Source organism: Drosophila sechellia, chromosome 3L, assembly GCF_004382195.2.
Source record: "Drosophila sechellia strain sech25 chromosome 3L, ASM438219v1, whole genome shotgun sequence".
In the NCBI taxonomy this organism is placed as follows: Eukaryota; Metazoa; Arthropoda; class Insecta; order Diptera; family Drosophilidae; genus Drosophila; species Drosophila sechellia.
In genome coordinates, this window is record NC_045951.1 from 19514879 (window position 1) to 19539154 (window position 24276).

Genomic DNA, 24276 nt, shown 5'->3' on the forward strand with positions numbered 1-24276 from the left:
AAAAGCTTGAAAAAATGGTTTTTGAACTAGCGAATATGTTAGAAGAATGGGCTGGGAGTGAACTTAACCCCCATCTCCTTAACAACGTCTCAGCCTCCCAATGAATCCACTAAAGATTCTTATTTGGAATGCTTACGGCATTTCAAGAAAAGCTAAAGATGTTGAGCTGTTCGCGCACAACAATAAGGTTGACATTCTTCTTGTGATTGAACTTAGACTTAAAAGAGGGGAAACTGTGAAGATATATAGTAAAATAGTTTTTATTTTGAGTCGAATAAATGATCCGTATTTGAACTAAGATCGACGCCGAAATAAATAAAAACTCAGAATGAATCCGCTTTGCGTTTTTATTGATTGAATATCAGCTTAAGACTAAAACAGTTGGTGTGAGAAAATCTTAGATGTACTGGGTTAGTGGGTTGTTTACTTGATCTGCGCGAGAGCGCTTTTTGCTTATGCTTATGTGCATACATATGAAAAAGAATTCTTATGTGCTACGTGGCTATGTGTCTGCCTAGTGGCTGGGTTCTGATTTCGGCTTAAGTGGATGCGCAATATCGAGAAATGTTTGTTTAGTTAACAAGGAATCGATGCGGCGGACCACCGCGGTCGGTCTTTTGTATAAGTGAATTATGAGGAAGGCATAATTACGTTACTATATGGATATGCGTACTATCCAGCATATAGGCCATCCCTTAATAATAATAGTGCTGGCGGAGTAGCGGCGTTCGTGAGGACAACTCTTCGCCACTTTGCACAAAGGGTCATTGAGACACGCCACATACAATTGTCATCAGTAAAAGTAGCCACAGGACTGGGGGACCTGCAGTTTAGCGCCATTTACTGCTCCCCAAGTACTAGAACGAGGAAAGACATTTTACTGAAATAACACGCGCCTGCGACCAAAGGTACTTGGTAGGTGGCGACTGGAATGCCCGCCACTGGCTTTGGGGCGACACTTACAATTCACCTCGCGGGCGGGAACTAGCTAAGATCCTCGCAACTGGCTCTCCAACAAGGTACCCGTACGTGTACAGCCATGTTTATAGTTTTTGTTCGTGAATTTATAAACTAAAATCAAATCCAAAATAGTGGCACAAATTGTTAATAGTGACCCTTAAGTCGCTATCAGTGATATTGTAGTGGAACTTAACGTCTTTAACTTATAATAAAGACTGTGAATTTGTTTGCACGAAGTGGGGCTCCGCTGCCCAGCGGCCACGCGGTCGCTTGTCTTAGACACTCTGCTGCTTGAACTGTAAGTTTTTAGCTGGTTAGAGTCGTCGCGAAGCAGTTTTTGAATATGGATAACGATCCACAGCAAAAATCTATCGATTATGAGTCGATGAAGCTAATTGCTGGCGCTGGCCCTAAAGAAATACGGAAGCAATTGACAAAGAGCTGGCAAAGTGAAGATCCAGCCTTCGCTACTACCAGTATTTCTAATACCTACTGCAGCTCGACCTTCACACTGACCACCACCAGCTCGACTATCTCGTCTGCGTACATATTCACCTCCTCCTTGAGCGGCAACGTATGCTCTACTGCCGCCAGTACAACTCACAACAGTGCATCTGTCAGCTCAATTGCGAAGCCACAATCTGCCACCGACTGGCAGGATGTCTCCTTTAAATCTAGGAATAGAGGAATTATAAAGAGAGCAGTTGCGGTCCTCTAAAATGGTAAAAAAGGTGGCGACTGATAAGCCGGCAAAAATCACTGCCAATCGCTTCCAAGCCCTTAGCGACGAGGAAGATATGGTCCTGGGCGAGGTATCTTCGAGTGACAACGACGAGCCATGCTCCTCGGATACCGCCCTCAACCGTGCCGCAAGGAAAGCAGGACAAAAACAACAGCTGAAAGGTGCTCACCAAACTGTACCAGCCCCGAAATCAAGCCGTCACTCTAAGGTACCTAGAATGATGTTTCCCAATGTGGTGAACTTCACATCATTTCGCGGCGAGCTGGACTCTCTTGTGGGAGACTCCTATACAATCAAGGCCCTGAGTTCGGGAGATTGCGCTGTTCAGTGCAACTCCCCAGAAAGCTACAGGCTGGTGGCCCGGCACTTTCTCGACAAAGGATCCCTTTTCCATCACCATCAGCTACCGGAGGACCGACCCTACAAGATTGTCATGCGCAATATTCACCACGGAGTCCCATCGGAGGATATCATCGCAGCCCTCCAGAACGAAGGACATAACGTTGTACGGATTTATACTCCGCGCAACAAGGCTACCTCTCTTCCTCTTAATATGAGGTTCATTGACCTCAAAAAAGCTGAGAACAACAACCAAGTAAAGGGCATTCCGATTGTCTGCAGGCACAGGGTAACTTGGGAGAAACCCCGTAAGCAATCGGAACCGATTCAATGCCACAGGTGCCAAGGCTATGGTCATACCAAGGCATATTGTTCTCGGCACTATATATGCAGAGAATGCGGAGAAAATCACCCCACTGCAGAGTGCAAGTTGGAACAGGACGAGGCCAGATTCTGTTTTCACTGTGGCGGCCCCCATGCAGCCAACTTTGAAGGTTGCAAAAAATACCTGCTAGAGGCTTCTAACCGCAAACATCAACGGAAAGTCAATGAACCCTCTGTTTCTGGTCCTGCAAGAAAAGTACACCAACCTAGTCCACCAGTCCACATGTCTGGAAAGCCTTCCTTTGCTAGTATAGTCAGAGGAAGTCAGTCCGTTGCCAAGCCTGCCGTTACTGTCCCCCCTGCAAGCGCCAACCTTGAGTCCAAGCTGGAACAGCTGTTTTCTTGGCTTGACAGGATGATGTCACTAGTTGAAACACTAATGCAACTGCTCCTGCAAAATCGCACCTTCCCTCCTGCTGCTCAAAATGGGTCCTCTTAAGATAGCAGCTTGGAATGCCAATGGGGCCTCCTCGAAGACCAATGAGATCCTCGCCTTCATCGAGCTTCACGAAATCGACATCCTCCTGCTGTCGGAAACCCTTTTCGTTTCCCGGTCCACTTTCAGAGTTCCTGGCTTTACCCTCCACACTGCCAACCACCCGGATGACAGCAAACGCGGAGGTGCGGCGATCCTTATTAGATCACTCATCTCCCATCAACTCTTCTCCACCCTGTCGGAAAATCACATCCAGGCAGCAGTTATCCAGCTGACGGCAAGCAGGGGTACTTTTAACATTGCCTCAGTATACTGCCCTCCTAACCTCAGGTGGACGGAGGCTGACGTTGAGCTGATCATCGCTCAATTTGGCACTAAGTTCCTAGCGGCAGGTGATTGGAACGCAAAGCACAGATGGTGGGGAAACTACAGGATGTGCACTAGAGGCAGGGTGCTGTTCTCCGCTCTGGCGGGCAAAGGTATCGACATCGTTGCAACTGGAGAAGCTACTTGCTATCCCTTTCGAACAAGTGTCACTCCAAGTGCCATCGATTTCGGGATCTCCAAAGGATTCAGACAGCAAGAAATCAACGTGCAAACCCTGACAGAACTGTCGTCTGACCATCTCCCCCTGCTGTTTGTGCTGGATGAAGACGCCCAGATATTCAAAGGTGTCGCTAAAATGCTGTCACCTACTGCAAATACTGTGGCCTTCAAGGAGCACATCGAGGCCACAGTTGATCTCAACATCCCCATTGACACCTGCAATAGTCTGGAAGCATATGTAGATTACCTCGTAGATACAATCGCGGAAGCAGCACGGAGGGCCACACCTCCCCCACATCAAGCTCGTCACACGACCGCAAGGAGGGCTCCCATCTTGAGCTTGGAGGCTAGGGAGCTGCAGCCACAAAAGGCGCCTCAGGAGACGGTATATCGCCACAGGAGATCCAAGCATCAAGCAGCTATACTCTAGTACCACAAACAGACTGCATTGCTAGCCAGGACCCGACGAGAAAATCTGGATACCCTGCTGGAGGGTACTGGCCCAGATAACAACAGCAACTTCTCGTTATGGAGGCTCACAAGAAATATCAAGAGACAGCCGATGTTTCAATCTCCCGTCCTGAGTCAAAGTGGCCTCTGGCTCAAGACGGACGATGAAAAAGCGAGGGCGTTTGCTTTGCACCTGACCTCCACCTTCTTGCCCTTTAACCTAACAGACGACTCAAACCGCGTAGAAATCAATAACTTTCTGGACGCTCCGACTGTACCGGCTCGCCCCATTAGGCATACCACACCGAAGGAAGTCATGATGCTGCTGAAGGCGCTACACATCAAGAAAACCCCTGGTTACGATAGCATCGACAACCGTGTAGCGAAGTCTCTGCCACGCAAAGGAGTCCTAGCCTTAGTAAAAATTTTTAATGCCATGCTAAGCCTAGGGCACTTTCCAAGGCAATGGAAGCGACCCGGAACCTGCACAGATCTGACCTTCGATGGAAGCCCTATCACCAATGCTAGTTCGCACTGCTACCTAGGAGTTCATCTAGATCGGAGACTGACCTGGAGGGCCCACATCACGTCGGTCAAATCTAAATCACTGGCGAAGCTAAAAAAGCTCGACTGGCTCTTCCACTCCAGCAAACTTCAAATGAGCTCAAAGGCTCTTTTAATCAAAGCCATTCTCGCTCCAACGTGGAGTTATGCCATCCAGGTGTGGGGAACTGCTGCCAAATCCCAGCTTAATAGGCTCCGTGTGGTCCAGTCGAGAGCTGCACGTCACGCATCTGGGCTCCCCTGGTACGTGACGAACATGGTCATCGAAAGAGATCTGAAAGTTACCCTTCTTGGGGATCAGATTAATTTCCACAGCAGCCGTTATGCCGACAGGCTTATGGCCCACCCGAACCGACTAGCAACTATCCTAGCTGATCCCAGCGATCTCCTTACCCGGAGGATAACATAACATATTACATTTTCTTTTGTACTTTATAATTAAGATACCACTTGGTCTCATTTATCTTTATCACACATTAGGTTATGTTCAGAGGAATTACTGAACGATTCCTATTGAAACCTTAATAAATAGAATTAGTTCCCTTAAAAAAAAAGTGTACAGCCATACGCCCTCCTGCATAGAGGGTCATGGTATACCAGACCACCTAGCAACTATAACACAAAGCTGGGACTTGGATTCTGATCATTTGCCTCTTATCATTAGCATTGAGACAGATAGTACTCATGTCAATCTAAGTCCCAGGCTAGTCACCTCCTTGCCTTTAGTCAACAATTGGAGAGCCTTATTTCGTTGAACACCATGCTTAATTCTGGTGAGGAAATTGAAATGGCTGTTGACAACCTAACAGAAAGCATTCATAGGGCTGCGGCTGTCTCTACTTCTCCCGAAGGCGAGCAATCCGATCTCAAGATTCCTGGGACCGACTTTTATGGAACCGTGCTGCAAAGCAACTACGAAGCAACTTTTTTGAGCAGAAACTAGCTACTACGGACTACAAGTGGATGCTGGATACTCGCTATGGAATTGCACCAAGTCCCTTAAAAGACAGCCGTTTAGACAGGTTCCTATAAGGTGTCCGGGAGGTGAACTTGCTAAAAATGAAGAGGATCAGGCCAATTGTTTTGCAAATCATGTGGAGACAAGGTTCACCCACTTCCAATTCGCTACAACGGAGCAGTAATCAAGAGACAGTGGAAAATGGCAGCAATCTTAATGATACATAAGCCTGGTAAACCTGAAGAGAGCCCTGAATCGTACCGACCCATAAGTCTTTTATCTTCGCTATCTAAGCTATGGGAACGACTGATTGCCAACAGATTAGATGACATTATGACCGAGCGTCGTATCCTGCCGGATCATCAGTTTGGATTTCGTCAGGGACAACATATCCTTCAGGCCTTTGATGATAAGGAATACTGTAATGCTGTGTTCATTGACATGCAACAGGCATTCGATAGGGTCTGGCATGACGGCCTTCTCAGCAAAATTAAAAAGTTATTCCCAGCACCGTATTGGAGTTTTAAGATCATACTTGGAAGATCGGAAATGCATGGTCAGGGTCAGAAACTACTACTCGACTCCCTGTGTCATGAGAGCTGGAGTTCCGCAGGGCAGCGTACTGGGACCGCTGCTCTACTCAGTATTTCCCTGGCGCAGCTATGAGCTATCTAGTATATGCGTCCAAAATTTCGGGCCACAATGCACAAAATGAATTTAAGCTTGGCTAAAATTAGTTATTTTTTTATTTAATTTATTTATTAAGGCATACGGGGAAGTCTTGAAGCCCCTTTGTGTCCTTATCTATTAATTCAGCCCATTTGGGCTCGCCGGCTAACTATAGTTAGCTTTTTCAAATTTGCAGTAATTTTACTACAATTACATAGCAATCACATATAACAAATAGGATTTAGGATAAGCGTCAGCTTCTGCTGACCCTTGTCAAAGGAGATCGGGTAATGAGATCCCTCGGTTGCCTTCTATTGAGCCTCCTTGGTGGGCGAGATCTGTTTAGAGCGCTGGCCAGCCGATTTCTGTGGCGCTCCAGCCTGTCATGGTATCTGCTCGAGTGCTGGTTTATTTCGTCAAATACCGTTGCGAGTTTCAAGTCTCCGTGCAGGGTGGTGTTTCGCACAAACCACTCGCAGCCGGGGTTTTTGAATAGCCTGGATCCTTTTGATTTGGCACCCATACTTCCAGTTTGGTGCTAAGATCTGTTTGTAAATTGCCAGCTTGTTGGATAGCGACAATTTACTGCGCGAACAAAGTAGCCAGTAGTGCCTCGCCACCTTAGCACGTAGGCGCGATCTGATGTCGGTCACATGCTTGGAAAAGGTGAGTCTGCGATCCAGAAGCACTCCAAGGAACTTTGCTGCGTTCGGCTGTGGTACGGGGGCTTCCTCGATGTAGACGGGCGGTGGCGTTCTCCGCTTTAAAGTAAAGCAGACGTTGTTGGATTTACTGCTATTGATGCCAATGTTCCAGCGACTTACCCATTCCGAGAACCGGTATGTAAAGTCCTGGATACCATCGGCTGCGTCGTGCTCGCATCGGGACCATCGGGCCAACATTGATTTCCCGTAAAGGCTTACATCTGGCTGCGGCATGTCGTGGCTATACAGGCAGTAGAGCAAGGGGCCGAGGACACTACCTTGTGGAACACCAGCTGGCACGTTGTGCTCGGTGGAAATTGCTGAATGAAAGCGCACAGCGAACCTCCTTCCTTCCAGGTACGATTTTATCAACCCAAAATATGGAGCAGGCAGCGTCTGCTTGATTCTAAAATTAGTGAAAAAGGGTTAGCTGCTTTTGGGCTGAAATACGTATAGGTTGTTCCGTACTCAAAGATCAGTTGCACAAATTTATTTCTCGGCTCTGCAACTTTCACACACCCAAAAAAAAGTCAAAAAATATATATCAGTGTACCCAACATCAAAATAGTTCTTAAACACCTTCCAAGGACGGGTCGGCAAAAGATATGTACGTATCCATAATATTGTGATGCCACGGCGTTGAAAGGTGTAAATAGTATTAAAACTAATTTGCACTCATAAACAAAATTTATGACTTATGAAACAGATACAGCACCCTGTATCGACATGAAAAAAGAGAGAAGCATCAATCTGGGATATTGATAGATATTATTGAAAAAAATTGGAAAATTTAAAAATTGTTCAAAAGTGTGGGCGTGCCGCAGTTTTGAACCACTTTTAAATTGCTTCTCATTGAATACAGGGCACTCTGTGTTTCATAAATCATAAACTTGCTTATGAATGTCAATTGTATTTTGCATCATATGCACACAACTTATGCGCCTTGACATCACACTATTATGGATTCGGACTTCTTTTGCTGAGTATATTTTCGTTTCTGTTGCTGAGTAACATACAGCCCGTTCTCGAAAGTGTTTTGAAAACTTTTTTAATGTTGGGTGAACTGGTTTATAATTTTTAATGCTGTGTATTCCCCTTGGGAGCGAAAGTAGAACTGAGGGTTTTGCTTGCGAGTCCGTGCCTCTTGTGATTGAAAATTCGTTCAATGCCTACTTTGTTAAAGAAAAATTTAAATCAAAATACCAAAGCCTACTTTGTTGTAAAAGAAGGGTGTTCTAGATTCTTCGAAAAGTATATAACAGGCAGAAGGAAGCGTGACCCTTAAGTTGCTATCAGTGATATTGTAGTGGATCTTAACGTCTTTAACTTATAATAAAGACTGTGAATTTGTTTGCACGAAGTGGGGCTCCGCTGCCCAGCGGCCACGCGGTCGCTTGTCTTAGACACTCTGCTGCTTGAACTGTAAGTTTTTAGCTGGTTAGAGTCGTCGCGAAGCAGTTTTTGAATATGGATAACGATCCACAGCAAAAATCTATCGATTATGAGTCGATGAAGCTAATTGCTGGCGCTGGCCCTAAAGAAATACGGAAGCAATTGACAAAGAGCTGGCAAAGTGAAGATCCAGCCTTCGCTACTACCAGTATTTCTAATACCTACTGCAGCTCGACCTTCACACTGACCACCACCAGCTCGACTATCTCGTCTGCGTACATATTCACCTCCTCCTTGAGCGGCAACGTATGCTCTACTGCCGCCAGTACAACTCACAACAGTGCATCTGTCAGCTCAATTGCGAAGCCACAATCTGCCACCGACTGGCAGGATGTCTCCTTTAAATCTAGGAATAGAGGAATTATAAAGAGAGCAGGTGCGGTCCTCTCCCCTAAAATGGTAAAAAAGGTGGCGTCTGATAAGCCGGCAAACATCACTGCCAATCGCTTCCAAGCCCTTAGCGACGAGGAAGATATGGTCCTGGGCGAGGTATCTTCGAGTGACAACGACGAGCCATGCTCCTCGGATACCGCCCTCAACCGTGCCGCAAGGAAAGCAGGACAAAAACAACAGCTGAAAGGTGCTCACCAAACTGTACCAGCCCCGAAATCAAGCCGTCACTCTAAGGTACCTAGAATGATGTTTCCCAATGTGGTGAACTTCACATCATTTCGCGGCGAGCTGGACTCTCTTGTGGGAGACTCCTATACAATCAAGGCCCTGAATTCGGGAGATTGCGCTGTTCAGTGCAACTCCCCAGAAAGCTACAGGCTGGTGGCCCGGCACTTTCTCGACAAAGGATCCCTTTTCCATCACCATCAGCTACCGGAGGACCGACCCTACAAGATTGTCATGCGCAATATTCACCACGGAGTCCCATCGGAGGATATCATCGCAGCCCTCCAGAACGAAGGACATAACGTTGTACGGATTTATACTCCGCGCAACAAGGCTACCTCTCTTCCTCTTAATATGAGGTTCATTGACCTCAAAAAAGCTGAGAACAACAACCAAGTAAAGGGCATTCCGATTGTCTGCAGGCACAGGGTAACTTGGGAGAAACCCCGTAAGCAATCGGAACCGATTCAATGCCACAGGTGCCAAGGCTATGGTCATACCAAGGCATATTGTTCTCGGCACTATATATGCAGAGAATGCGGAGAAAATCACCCCACTGCAGAGTGCAAGTTGGAACAGGACGAGGCCAGATTCTGTTTTCACTGTGGCGGCCCCCATGCAGCCAACTTTAAAGGTTGCAAAAAATACCTGCTAGAGGCTTCTAACCGCAAACATCAACGGAAAGTCAATGAACCCTCTGTTTCTGGTCCTGCAAGAAGAGTACACCAACCTAGTCCACCAGTCCACATGTCTGGAAAGCCTTCCTTTGCTAGTATAGTCAGAGGAAGTCAGCCCGTCGCCAAGCCTGCCGTTACTGTCCCCCCTGCAAGCGCCAACCTTGAGTCCAAGCTGGAACAGCTGTTTTCTAGGCTTGACAGGATGATGTCACTAGTTGAAACACTAATGCAACTGCTCCTGCAAAATCGCACCTTCCCTCCATCTGCTCAAAATGGGTCCTCTTAAGATAGCAGCTTGGAATGCCAATGGGGCCTCCTCGAAGACCAATGAGATCCTCGCCTTCATCGAGCTTCACGAAATCGACATCCTCCTGCTGTCGGAAACCCATTTCGTTTCCCGGTCCACTTTCAGAGTTCCTGGCTTTACCCTCCACACTGCCAACCACCCGGATGACAGCAAACGCGGAGGTGCGGCGATCCTTATTAGATCACTCATCTCCCATCAACTCTTCTCCACCCTGTCGGAAAATCACATCCAGGCAGCAGTTATCCAGCTGACGGCAAGCAGGGGTACTTTTAACATTGCCTCAGTATACTGCCCTCCTAACCTCAGGTGGACGGAGGCTGACGTTGAGCTGATCATCGCTCAATTTGCCACTAAGTTCCTAGCGGCAGGGGAACTGCACTAGAGGCAGGGTGCTGTTCTCCGCTCTGGCGGGCAAAGGTATCGACATCGTTGCAACTGGAGAAGCTACTTGCTATCCCTTTCGAACAAGTGTCACTCCAAGTGCCATCGATTTCGGGATCTCCAAAGGATTCAGACAGCAAGAAATCAACGTGCAAACCCTGACAGAACTGTCGTCTGACCATCTCCCCCTGCTGTTTGTGCTGGATGAAGACGCCCAGCTATTCAAAGGTGTCACTAAAATGCTGTCACCTACTGCAAATACTGTGGCCTTCAAGGAGCACATCGAGGCCACAGTTGATCTCAACATCCCCATTGACACCTGCAATAGTCTGGAAGCATATGTAGATTACCTCGTAGATACAATCGCGGAAGCAGCACGGAGGGCCACACCTCCCCCACATCAAGCTCGTCACACGACCGCAAGGAGGGCTCCCATCTTGAGCTTGGAGGCTAGGGAGCTGCTCTCCCACAAAAGGCGCCTCAGGAGACGGTATATCGCCACAGGAGATCCAAGCATCAAGCAGCTATACTCTAGTACCACAAACAGACTGCATCGTTTGCTAGCCAGGACCCGACGAGAAAATCTGGATACCCTGCTGGAGGGTACTGGCCCAGATAACGACAGCAACTTCTCGTTATGGAGGCTCACAAGAAATATCAAGAGACAGCCGATGTTTCAATCTCCCGTCCTGAGTCAAAGTGGCCTCTGGCTCAAGACGGACGATGAAAAAGCGAGGGCGTTTGCTTTGCACCTGACCTCCACCTTCTTGCCCTTTAACCTAACAGACGACTCAAACCGCGTAGAAATCAATAACTTTCTGGACGCTCCGACTGTACCGGCTCGCCCCATTAGGCATACCACACCGAAGGAAGTCATGATGCTGCTGAAGGCGCTACACATCAAGAAAACCCCTGGTTACGATAGCATCGACAACCGTGCAGCGAAGTCTCTGCCACGCAAAGGAGTCCTAGCCTTAGTAAAAATTTTTAATGCCATGCTAAGCCTAGGGCACTTTCCAAGGCAATGGAAGCGAGCACGTATCATCATGATACCTAAAGCCGGAAAGCCGCCAACGCAGATCGATGCATATCGCCCAATCAGCCTGCTATCAACATTCTCTAAGATTTTTGAGAGAATACTCTTAGCCCGCCTGATGGAACTGCCGCAAGTAGTGAACCACATACCTCCACACCAATTTGGTTTCAGGAAGTCCCACGGCTGCCCTGAACAAATACATCGACTGGTGAACCAGGTGACGCATGGCTTCGAGCACAAACTCTAAACGGTCGGCGTCTTTCTAGACGTGAAGCAAGCGTTTGACAAGGTGTGGCATGAGGGCCTTCTATACAAGATGAAAGCTCTCCTTCCTGCTCCCTACTATGCCATCCTGAGATCGTTCATCTCTAATCGGACGTTCGACGTTGCAGTTCGTGATGCTCCATCCAGCCTGGAAGAGATTCACGCAGGAGTTCCACAGGGAAGTGTTCTTGGGCCCTTCCTATACACCCTGTACACTGCTGACATGCCATCTCCCGCAAACAACGCCGAAGTCCCCCCGGCTCAGCTGCTCCTGGCCACTTACGCCGAGACACTGCCATGCTGGCGTCTCATCCTTCACTGCAAACTGCCTCCAACGCAGTCCAGGAATGGCTGCACGCAATCGAAAAATGGACTGCCAAATGGAATGTGGCCATTAACTCCTCAAAGTCAGCCTGTGTAACTTTTTCCCTGCGACCCGGAACCTGCACAGATCTGACCTTCGATGGAAGCCCTATCACCAATGCTAGTTCGCACTGCTACCTAGGAGTTCATCTAGATCGAAGACTGACCTGGAGGGCCCACATCACGTTGGTCAAATCTAAGTCACTGGCGAAGCTAAAAAAGCTCGACTGGCTCTTCCACTCCATCAAACTTCAAATGAGCTCTAAGGCTCTTTTAATCAAAGACATTCTCGCTCCAACGTGGAGTTATGCCATGGGCTTATGGCCCACCCGAACCGACTAGCAACTATCCTAGCTGATCCCAGCGATCTCCTTACCCGGAGGATAATATAACATATTACATTTTAAATAATTGATAACTAGACTAGATTTTTCTTTCTTTTGTACTTTATAATTAAGATACCACTTGGTCTCATTTATCTTTATCACACATTAGGTTATGTTCAGAGGAATTACTGAACGATTCCTATTGAAACCTTAATAAATAGAATTAGTTCCCTTAAAAAAAAAGTGTACAGCCATACGCCCTGCATAGAGGGTCATGGTATACCAGACCACCTAGCAACTATAACACAAAGCTGGGACTTGGATTCTGATCATTTGCCTCTTATCATTAGCATTGAGACAGATAGTACTCATGTCAATCCAAGTCCCAGGCTAGTCACCTCCTTGCCTTTAGTCAACAATTGGAGAGCCTTATTTCGTTGAACACCATGCTTAATTCTGGTGAGGAAATTGAAATGGCTGTTGACAACCTAACAGAAAGCATTCATAGGGCTGCGGCTGTCTCTACTTCTCCCGAAGGCGAGCAATCCGATCTCAAGATTCCTGGGACCGACTTTTATGGAACCGTGCTGCAAAGCAACTACGAAGCAACTTTTTTGAGCAGAAACTAGCTACTACGGACTACACAGTGGATGCTGGATACTCGCTATGGAATTGCACCAAGTCCCTTAAAAGACAGCCGTTTAGACAGGTTCCTATAAGGTGTCCGGGAGGTGAACTTGCTAAAAATGAAGAGGATCAGGCCAATTGTTTTGCAAATCATGTGGAGACAAGGTTCACCCACTTCCAATTCGCTACAACGGAACAGTACAAAGAGACAGTGGAAAATGGCAGCAATCTTAATGATACATAAGCCTGGTAAACCTGAAGAGAGCCGTGAATCGTACCGACCCATAAGTCTTTTATCTTCGCTATCTAAGCTATGGGAACGACTGATTGCCAACAGATTAGATGACATTATGACCGAGCGTCGTATCCTGCCGGATCATCAGTTTGGATTTCGTCAGGGACAACATATCCTTCAGGCCTTTGATGATAAGGAATACTGTAATGCTGTGTTCATTGACATGCAACAGGCATTCGATAGGGTCTGTCATGACGGCCTTCTCAGCAAAATTAAAAAGTTATTCCCAGCACCGTATTGGAGTTTTAAGATCATACTTGGAAGATCGGAAATGCATGGTCAGGGTCAGAAACTACTACTCGACTCCCTGTGTCATGAGAGCTGGAGTTCCGCAGGGCAGCGTACTGGGACCGCTGCTCTACTCAGTATTTCCCTGGCGCAGCTATGAGCTATCTAGTATATGCGTCCAAAATTTCGGGCCACAATGCACAAAATGAATTTAAGCTTGGCTAAAATTAGTTATTTTTTTATTTAATTTATTTATTAAGGCATACGGGGAAGTCTTGAAGCCCCTTTGTGTCCTTATCTATTAATTCAGCCCATTTGGGCTCGCCGGCTAACTATAGTTAGCTTTTTCAAATTTACAGTAATTTTACTACAATTACATAGCAATCACATATAACAAATAGGATTTAGGATAAGCGTCAGCTTCTGCTGACCCTTGTCAAAGGAGATCGGGTAATGAGATCCCTCGGTTGCCTTCTATTGAGCCTCCTTGGTGGGCGAGATCTGTTTAGAGCGCTGGCCAGCCGATTTCTGTGGCGCTCCAGCCTGTCATGGTATCTGCTCGAGTGCTGGTTTATTTCGTCAAATACCGTTGCGAGTTTCAAGTCTCCGTGCAGGGTGGTGTTTCGCACAAACCACTCGCAGCCGGGGTTTTTGAATAGCCTGGATCCTTTTGATTTGGCACCCATACTTCCAGTTTGGTGCTAAGATCTGTTTGTAAATTGCCAGCTTGTTGGATAGCGACAATTTACTGCGCGAACAAAGTAGCCAGTAGTGCCTCGCCACCTTAGCACGTAGGCGCGATCTGATGTCGGTCACATGCTTGGAAAAGGTGAGTCTGCGATCCAGAAGCACTCCAAGGAACTTTGCTGCGTTCGGCTGTGGTACGGGGGCTTCCTCGATGTAGACGGGCGGTGGCGTTCTCCGCTTTAAAGTAAAGCAGACGTTGTTGGATTTACTGCTATTGATGCCAATGTTCCAGCGACTTACCCATTCCGAGAACCGGTATGTAAAGTCCTGGATACCATCGGCTGCGTCGCATCTGGACCATCGGGCCAACATAGATTTCCCGTAAAGGCTTACATCTGGCTGCGGCATGTCGTGGCTATACAGGCAGTAGAGCAAGGGGCCGAGGACACTACCTTGTGGAACACCAGCTGGCACGTTGTGCTCGGTGGAAATTGCTGAATGAAAGCGCACAGCGAACCTCCTTCCTTCCAGGTACGATTTTATCAACCCAAAATATGGAGCAGGCAGCGTCTGCTTGATTCTAAAATTAGTGAAAAAGGGTTAGCTGCTTTTGGGCTGAAATACGTATAGGTTGTTCCGTACTCAAAGATCAGTTGCACAAATTTATTTCTCGGCTCTGCAACTTTCACACACCCAAAAAAAAGTCAAAAAATATATAACAGTGTACCCAACATCAAAATAGTTCTTAAACACCTTCCAAGGACGGGTCGGCAAAAGATATGTACGTATCCATAATATTGTGATGCCACGGCGTTGAAAGGTGTAAATAGTATTAAAACTAATTTGCACTCATAAACAAAATTTATGACTTATGAAACAGATACAGCACCCTGTATCGACATGAAAAAAGAGAGAAGCATCAATCTGGGATATTGATAGATATTATTGAAAAAAATTGGAAAATTTAAAAATTGTTCAAAAGTGTGGGCGTGCCGCAGTTTTGAACCACTTTTAAATTGCTTCTCATTGAATACAGGGCACTCTGTGTTTCATAAATCATAAACTTGCTTATGAATGTCAATTGTATTTTGCATCATATGCACACAACTTATGCGCCTTGACATCACACTATTATGGATTCGGACTTCTTTTGCTGAGTATATTTTCGTTTCTGTTGCTGAGTAACATACAGCCCGTTCTCGAAAGTGTTTTGAAAACTTTTTTAATGTTGGGTGAACTGGTTTATAATTTTTAATGCTGTGTATTCCCCTTGGGAGCGAAAGTAGAACTGAGGGTTTTGCTTGCGAGTCCGTGCCTCTTGTTATTGAAAATTCGTTCAATGCCTACTTTGTTAAAGAAAAATTTAAATCAAAATACCAAAGCCTACTTTGTTGTAAAAGAAGGGTGTTCTAGATTCTTCGAAAAGTATATAACAGGCAGAAGGAAGCGTGACCCTTAAGTTGCTATCAGTGATATTGTAGTGGATCTTAACGTCTTTAACTTATAATAAAGACTGTGAATTTGTTTGCACGAAGTGGGGCTCCGCTGCCCAGCGGCCACGCGGTCGCTTGTCTTAGACACTCTGCTGCTTGAACTGTAAGTTTTTAGCTGGTTTTTGAATATGGATAACGATCCACAGCAAAAATCTATCGATTATGAGTCGATGAAGCTAATTGCTGGCGCTGGCCCTAAAGAAATACGGAAGCAATTGACAAAGAGCTGGCAAAGTGAAGATCCAGCCTTCGCTACTACCAGTATTTCTAATACCTACTGCAGCTCGACCTTCACACTGACCACCACCAGCTCGACTATCTCGTCTGCGTACATATTCACCTCCTCCTTGAGCGGCAACGTATGCTCTACTGCCGCCAGTACAACTCACAACAGTGCATCTGTCAGCTCAATTGCGAAGCCACAATCTGCCACCGACTGGCAGGATGTCTCCTTTAAATCTAGGAATAGAGGAATTATAAAGAGAGCAGGTGCGGTCCTCTCCCCTAAAATGGTAAAAAAGGTGGCGTCTGATAAGCCGGCAAACATCACTGCCAATCGCTTCCAAGCCCTTAGCGACGAGGAAGATATGGTCCTGGGCGAGGTATCTTCGAGTGACAACGACGAGCCATGCTCCTCGGATACCGCCCTCAACCGTGCCGCAAGGAAAGCAGGACAAAAACAACAGCTGAAAGGTGCTCACCAAACTGTACCAGCCCCGAAATCAAGCCGTCACTCTAAGGTACCTAGAATGATGTTTCCCAATGTGGTGAACTTCACATCATTTCGCGGCGAGCTGGACTCTCTTGTGGGAGACTCCTATACAATCAAGGCCCTGAATTCGGGAGATTGCGCTGTTCAGTGCAACTCCCCAGAAAGCTACAGGCTGGTGGCCCGGCACTTTCTCGACAAAGGATCCCTTTTCCATCACCATCAGCTACCGGAGGACCTACCCTACAAGATTGTCATGCGCAATATTCACCACGGAGTCCCATCGGAGGATATCATCGCAGCCCTCCAGAACGAAGGACATAACGTTGTACGGATTTATACTCCGCGCAACAAGGCTACCTCTCTTCCTCTTAATATGAGGTTCATTGACCTCAAAAAAGCTGAGAACAACAACCAAGTAAAGGGCATTCCGATTGTCTGCAGGCACAGGGTAACTTGGGAGAAACCCCGTAAGCAATCGGAACCGATTCAATGCCACAGGTGCCAAGGCTATGGTCATACCAAGGCATATTGTTCTCGGCACTATATATGCAGAGAATGCGGAGAAAATCACCCCACTGCAGAGTGCAAGTTGGAACAGGACGAGGCCAGATTCTGTTTTCACTGTGGCGGCCCCCATGCAGCCAACTTTAAAGGTTGCAAAAAATACCTGCTAGAGGCTTCTAACCGCAAACATCAACGGAAAGTCAATGAACCCTCTGTTTCTGGTCCTGCAAGAAGAGTACACCAACCTAGTCCACCAGTCCACATGTCTGGAAAGCCTTCCTTTGCTAGTATAGTCAGAGGAAGTCAGCCCGTCGCCAAGCCTGCCGTTACTGTCCCCCCTGCAAGCGCCAACCTTGAGTCCAAGCTGGAACAGCTGTTTTCTAGGCTTGACAGGATGATGTCACTAGTTGAAACACTAATGCAACTGCTCCTGCAAAATCGCACCTTCCCTCCATCTGCTCAAAATGGGTCCTCTTAAGATAGCAGCTTGGAATGCCAATGGGGCCTCCTCGAAGACCAATGAGATCCTCGCCTTCATCGAGCTTCACGAAATCGACATCCTCCTGCTGTCGGAAACCCATTTCGTTTCCCGGTCCACTTTCAGAGTTCCTGGCTTTACCCTCCACACTGCCAACCACCCGGATGACAGCAAACGCGGAGGTGCGGCGATCCTTATTAGATCACTCATCTCCCATCAACTCTTCTCCACCCTGTCGGAAAATCACATCCAGGCAGCAGTTATTCAGCTGACGGCAAGCAGGGGTACTTTTAACATTGCCTCAGTATACTGCCCTCCTAACCTCAGGTGGACGGAGGCTGACGTTGAGCTGATCATCGCTCAATTTGCCACTAAGTTCCTAGCGGCAGGGGAACTGCACTAGAGGCAGGGTGCTGTTCTCCGCTCTGGCGGGCAAAGGTATCGACATCGTTGCAACTGGAGAAGCTACTTGCTATCCCTTTCGAACAAGTGTCACTCCAAGTGCCATCGATTTCGGGATCTCCAAAGGATTCAGACAGCAAGAAATCAACGTGCAAACCCTGACAGAACTGTCGTCTGACCATCTCCCCCTGCTGTTTGTGCTGGATGAAGACGCCCAGCTATTCAAAGGTGTCACTAAAATGCTGTCACCTACTGCAAATACTGTGGCCTTCAAGGAGCACATCGAGGCCACAGTTGATCTCAACATCCCCATTGACACCTGCAATAGTCTGGAAGCATATGTAGATTACCTCGTAGATACAATCGCGGAAGCAGCACGGAGGGCCACACCTCCCCCACATCAAGCTCGTCACACGACCGCAAGGAGGGCTCCCATCTTGAGCTTGGAGGCTAGGGAGCTGCAGCCACAAAAGGCGCCTCAGGAGACGGTATATCGCCACAGGAGATCCAAGCATCAAGCAGCTATACTCTAGTACCACAAACAGACTGCATTGCTAGCCAGGACCCGACGAGAAAATCTGGATACCCTGCTGGAGGGTACTGGCCCAGATAACAACAGCAACTTCTCGTTATGGAGGCTCACAAGAAATATCAAGAGACAGCCGATGTTTCAATCTCCCGTCCTGAGTCAAAGTGGCCTCTGGCTCAAGACGGACGATGAAAAAGCGAGGGCGTTTGCTTTGCACCTGACCTCCACCTTCTTGCCCTTTAACCTAACAGACGACTCAAACCGCGTAGAAATCAATAACTTTCTGGACGCTCCGACTGTACCGGCTCGCCCCATTAGGCATACCACACCGAAGGAAGTCATGATGCTGCTGAAGGCGCTACACATCAAGAAAACCCCTGGTTACGATAGCATCGACAACCGTGTAGCGAAGTCTCTGCCACGCAAAGGAGTCCTAGCCTTAGTAAAAATTTTTAATGCCATGCTAAGCCTAGGGCACTTTCCAAGGCAATGGAAGCGACCCGGAACCTGCACAGATCTGACCTTCGATGGAAGCCCTATCACCAATGCTAGTTCGCACTGCTACCTAGGAGTTCATCTAGATCGGAGACTGACCTGGAGGGCCCACATCACGTCGGTCAAATCTAAGTCACTGGCGAAGCTAAAAAAGCTCGACTGGCTCTTCCACTCCAGCAAACTTCAAATGAGCTCAAAGGCTCTTTTAATCAAAGCCATTCTCGCTCCAACGTGGAGTTATGCCATCCAGGTGTGGGGAACTGCTGCCAAATCCCAGCTTAATAGGCTCCGTGTGGTCCAGTCGAGAGCTGCACGTCACGCATCTGGGCTCCCCTGGTACGTGACGAACATGGTCATCGAAAGAGATCTGAAAGTTACCCTTCTTGGGGATCAGATTAATTTCCACAGCAGCCGTTATGCCGACAGGCTTATGGCCCACCCGAACCGACTAGCAACTATCCTAGCTGATCCCAGCGATCTCCTTACCCGGAGGATAACATAACATATTACATTTTCTTTTGTACTTTATAATTAAGATACCACTTGGTCTCATTTATCTTTATCACACATTAGGTTATGTTCAGAGGAATTACTGAACGCGATTCCTATTGAAACCTTAATAAATAGAATTAGTTCCCTTAAAAAAAAAGTGTACAGCCATACGCCCTCCTGCATAGAGGGTCATGGTATACCAGACCACCTAGCAACTATAACACAAAGCTGGGACTTGGATTCTGATCATTTGCCTCTTATCATTAGCATTGAGACAGATAGTACTCATGTCAATCCAAGTCCCAGGCTAGTCACCTCCTTGCCTTTAGTCAACAATTGGAGAGCCTTATTTCGTTGAACACCATGCTTAATTCTGGTGAGGAAATTGAAATGGCTGTTGACAACCTAACAGAAAGCATTCATAGGGCTGCGGCTGTCTCTACTTCTCCCGAAGGCGAGCAATCCGATCTCAAGATTCCTGGGACCGACTTTTATGGAACCGTGCTGCAAAGCAACTACGAAGCAACTTTTTTGAGCAGAAACTAGCTACTACGGACTACAAGTGGATGCTGGATACTCGCTATGGAATTGCACCAAGTCCCTTAAAAGACAGCCGTTTAGACAGGTTCCTATAAGGTGTCCGGGAGGTGAACTTGCTAAAAATGAAGAGGATCAGGCCAATTGTTTTGCAAATCATGTGGAGACAAGGTTCACCCACTTCCAATTCGCTACAACGGAACAGTACAAAGAGACAGTGGAAAATGGCAGCAATCTTAATGATACATAAGCCTGGTAAACCTGAAGAGAGCCGTGAATCGTACCGACCCATAAGTCTTTTATCTTCGCTATCTAAGCTATGGGAACGACTGATTGCCAACAGATTAGATGACATTATGACCGAGCGTCGTATCCTGCCGGATCATCAGTTTGGATTTCGTCAGGGACAACATATCCTTCAGGCCTTTGATGATAAGGAATACTGTAATGCTGTGTTCATTGACATGCAACAGGCATTCGATAGGGTCTGGCATGACGGCCTTCTCAGCAAAATTAAAAAGTTATTCCCAGCACCGTATTGGAGTTTTAAGATCATACTTGGAAGATCGGAAATGCATGGTCAGGGTCAGAAACTACTACTCGACTCCCTGTGTCATGAGAGCTGGAGTTCCGCAGGGCAGCGTACTGGGACCGCTGCTCTACTCAGTATTTCCCTGGCGCAGCTATGAGCTATCTAGTATATGCGTCCAAAATTTCGGGCCACAATGCACAAAATGAATTTAAGCTTGGCTAAAATTAGTTATTTTTTTATTTAATTTATTTATTAAGGCATACGGGGAAGTCTTGAAGCCCCTTTGTGTCCTTATCTATTAATTCAGCCCATTTGGGCTCGCCGGCTAACTATAGTTAGCTTTTTCAAATTTGCAGTAATTTTACTACAATTACATAGCAATCACATATAACAAATAGGATTTAGGATAAGCGTCAGCTTCTGCTGACCCTTGTCAAAGGAGATCGGGTAATGAGATCCCTCGGTTGCCTTCTATTGAGCCTCCTTGGTGGGCGAGATCTGTTTAGAGCGCTGGCCAGCCGATTTCTGTGGCGCTCCAGCCTGTCATGGTATCTGCTCGAGTGCTGGTTTATTTCGTCAAATACCGTTGCGAGTTTCAAGTCTCCGTGCAGGGTGGTGTTTCGCACAAACCACTCGCAGCCGGGGTTTTTGAATAGCCTGGATCCTTTTGATTTGGCACCCATACTTCCAGTTTGGTGCTAAGATCTGTTTGTAAATTGCCAGCTTGTTGGATAGCGACAATTTACTGCGCGAACAAAGTAGCCAGTAGTGCCTCGCCACCTTAGCACGTAGGCGCGATCTGATGTCGGTCACATGCTTGGAAAAGGTGAGTCTGCGATCCAGAAGCACTCCAAGGAACTTTGCTGCGTTCGGCTGTGGTACGGGGGCTTCCTCGATGTAGACGGGCGGTGGCGTTCTCCGCTTTAAAGTAAAGCAGACGTTGTTGGATTTACTGCTATTGATGCCAATGTTCCAGCGACTTACCCATTCCGAGAACCGGTATGTAAAGTCCTGGATACCATCGGCTGTGTCGCATCTGGACCATCGGGCCAACATAGATTTCCCGTAAAGGCTTACATCTGGCTGCGGCATGTCGTGGCTATACAGGCAGTAGAGCAAGGGGCCGAGGACACTACCTTGTGGAACACCAGCTGCCACGTTGTGCTCGGTGGAAATTGCTGAATGAAAGCGCACAGCGAACCTCCTTCCTTCCAGGTACGATTTTATCAACCCAAAATATGGAGCAGGCAGCGTCTGCTTGATTCTAAAATTAGTGAAAAAGGGTTAGCTGCTTTTGGGCTGAAATACGTATAGGTTGTTCCGTACTCACCAAAGATCAGTTGCACAAATTTTTTTCTCGGCTCTGCACCTTTCACACACCCAAAAAAAAAAAATCAAAAATATATAACAGTGTACCCAACATCAAAATAGTTCTTAAACACCTTCCAAGGACGGGTCGGCAAAAGATATGTACGTATCCATAATATTGTGATGCCACGGCGTTGAAAGGTGTAAATAGTATTAAAACTAATTTGCACTCATAAACAAAATTTATGACTTATGAAACAGATACAGCACCCTGTATCGACATGAAAAAAGAGAGAAGCATCAATCTGGGATATTGATAGATATTATTGAAAAAAATTGGAAAATTTAAAAATTGTTCAAAAGTGTGGGCGTGCCGCAGTTTTGAACCACTTTTAAATTGCTTCTCATTGAATACAGGGCACTCTGACTGTGTTTCATAAATCATAACGTTGCTTATGAATGTCAATTGTATTTTGCATCATATGCACACAACTTATGCGCCTTGACATCACACTATTATGGATTCGGACTTCTTTTGCTGAGTATATTTTCGTTTCTGTTGCTGAGTAATATACAGCCCGTTCTCGAAAGTATTTGAAAACTTTTTTGATGTTGGGTGAACTGGTTTATAATTTTTAATGCTGTGTATTCCCCTTGGGAGCGAAAGTAGAACTGAGGGTTTTGCTTGCGAGTCCGTGCCTCTTGTGATTGAAATTTCGTTCAATGCCTACTTTGTTAAAGAAAAATTTAAATCAAAATACCAAAGCCTACTTTGTTGTAATCATATCATATCTTGTTTTAATTTTTACAAATATAAAGTATTATGTATATATATATATTTTAATTATACTTCATATGAACATATATGTAAGATTGTTTATTATTATTAATTTAATTATTAGTTTAATTCTAAATGCGGTAATTATATAAAGTATTCTTAGTTTGTGACCGAACGACTGCTGCTGAGAACTCGACTGACTGCTACGCTGACTTCCACCCAACTCCACTGCTGCCTTGCGATCGTTCCTTCGATGACTGATTGTCGATAACTTCGATTTCCGACAATCATGTTGCTGCTCAACAGCGCTGCCAACCGGGTTGTTGCCAGCCTTCAGCCTTACTCCATGTTACATTCGGCCCTCCTGATCATCATCATCCGACCCGGATGACAATAGGTCTGCATTTTCGGCTATGTACTTCCACAACTTCATGTTGTCACAGCTGGTGGATGTGACATTGGGTCCTTCGACGTTTGCTGCTTTTTTAACGTCATATCTGCCATTGTCTTTGACTCCTGTGACTTCGTATGGACCTAAATACCCGCTTGCCATCTTGCGGCCAGCTACAAATTGGGTCCTTTTAATTGCAACCAGATCATCTGCTTTGTATTTGTATTCAGCTCGGCGCTTTTTGTCGTAATTGCACTTGTAGTCCTTCTGCGCCTGCTCGATGTTGCGTTTTACCAGCTGTCTCATCTCATAGCGGTCCTCGTTGAATTGACAGACCACTTCTTCTTGGAGCAGTTCCAGTAACCGATCCTCAACTCGGGTGTACATCTTGGTGCCAAACATGACCTCAAATGGTGACAGCTTCAGTGATGAATGCACGTGACAGTTGATCGCCTTTTGTACCTCAGGCACATATTTGTACCACTTCGACGGTTCGTCTGAAGACAGCTTTGGTATTATTGCCAAAATTAAACGATTTACTCGTTCTATCTGGCCGTTGCCTCTGGCCACTCCAGTAGTTGTGCAGACGTGTTCCACGTTATGGCTGCTCATAAATTGTTCGAACGCACCACTCGTAAAGGCCGTTCCTTTGTCGCTAACAATTCGCTTAGGGAAACCAAAAATGTTTGACCAGTCGGTCAGCCTCTTGACCACTTCTTCCTGTCCGGTTGATTTGGTTGGGAATAACCAGACAAACTTTGAAAACGCATCGACTGTTGCCAGAATGTATTTATACTGTTTGGCCGATGAATCCATTGGCCCCAAATGATCGATGTGTAGTGTGTGCAACGGTGCGTCTCCTTTATCTATGCAATTTAGATATCCCTCCTGCTTTCCCAACTTTTTGCTGTGGATGATACATTTTATACAGTTAGAAATTAGCTTTTTTACCTTGTATTCCAAATGAGGAATAAAAAATTGCTGCTGTATGCTATGCATCGTCTTTTGCAACGACAAATGGCCCACTTCATGTGCGCTTTGAATCACCTCCCTCTCCATTAGTGCAGGGACAACCAGTAGTTCATTGCCATTGACCATACTATACAACAGGCCACCTTTTAGCTTGTAGGGTTGGAATAGACGATCTTTTAGAATTTCCAGGATTGCTCTAATTGAATCATCGTTCTGCTGCGACTTTTTAATACGTGCTGTCAACTCGGATGTTATCATCATGCATGCTTGGGGATGGCGGCTTAAAAAATCAACGTGTCTCATTCTTTCTCCTGCACGATGTTCGGGTTGAAAATTAAAATCCTGCATATAGAGAATCCATGGGCCAACTTCTCTTGGGACATCTGCTTTTTTTGTTGTCTGTTTAAATGCGACACAGTCCGTGACGAGCTTGAAAGGGACTCCCAATAAATAGTGTCTGAACTTTTTCAGAGCTAAGTATGCGGCTTTTACTTCAAGGTAGTAACTATGACGATTTGATTCGGCTTTTGTAGTTTTTCTGCTCCAAAAGCAGACTGGGTGAAAACTGCCTTCGAACTTCTGCAATAAAACGGCTCCTAACCCGTCCTTAGAGGCATCTGTATGAAGTTCGGTTTCTGCT

General features: G+C 46.4%; 3 long non-coding RNA genes across 3 annotated transcripts; all 3 read right to left on the minus strand.

Moving 5' to 3' along the window:
- Positions 1-6769: 6769 nt before the first annotated feature.
- LOC116801056 lies at positions 6770-7886 on the minus strand. The gene is made up of 3 exons (XR_004361751.1): positions 7221-7886; positions 6873-7158; positions 6770-6809 (listed from the first exon to the last, which is right to left on the minus strand). It is a non-coding gene; the product is annotated as an uncharacterized LOC116801056 (long non-coding RNA).
- A 6324-nt stretch (positions 7887-14210) lies between these two features.
- On the minus strand, positions 14211-15321 carry LOC116801055. The gene is made up of 3 exons (XR_004361750.1): positions 14656-15321; positions 14314-14593; positions 14211-14250 (listed from the first exon to the last, which is right to left on the minus strand). It is a non-coding gene; the product is annotated as an uncharacterized LOC116801055 (long non-coding RNA).
- A 5747-nt stretch (positions 15322-21068) lies between these two features.
- On the minus strand, positions 21069-22274 carry LOC116801051. Its single transcript, XR_004361745.1, has 3 exons — positions 21518-22274; positions 21172-21451; positions 21069-21108 (listed from the first exon to the last, which is right to left on the minus strand). It is a non-coding gene; the product is annotated as an uncharacterized LOC116801051 (long non-coding RNA).
- Positions 22275-24276: the final 2002 nt, after the last annotated feature.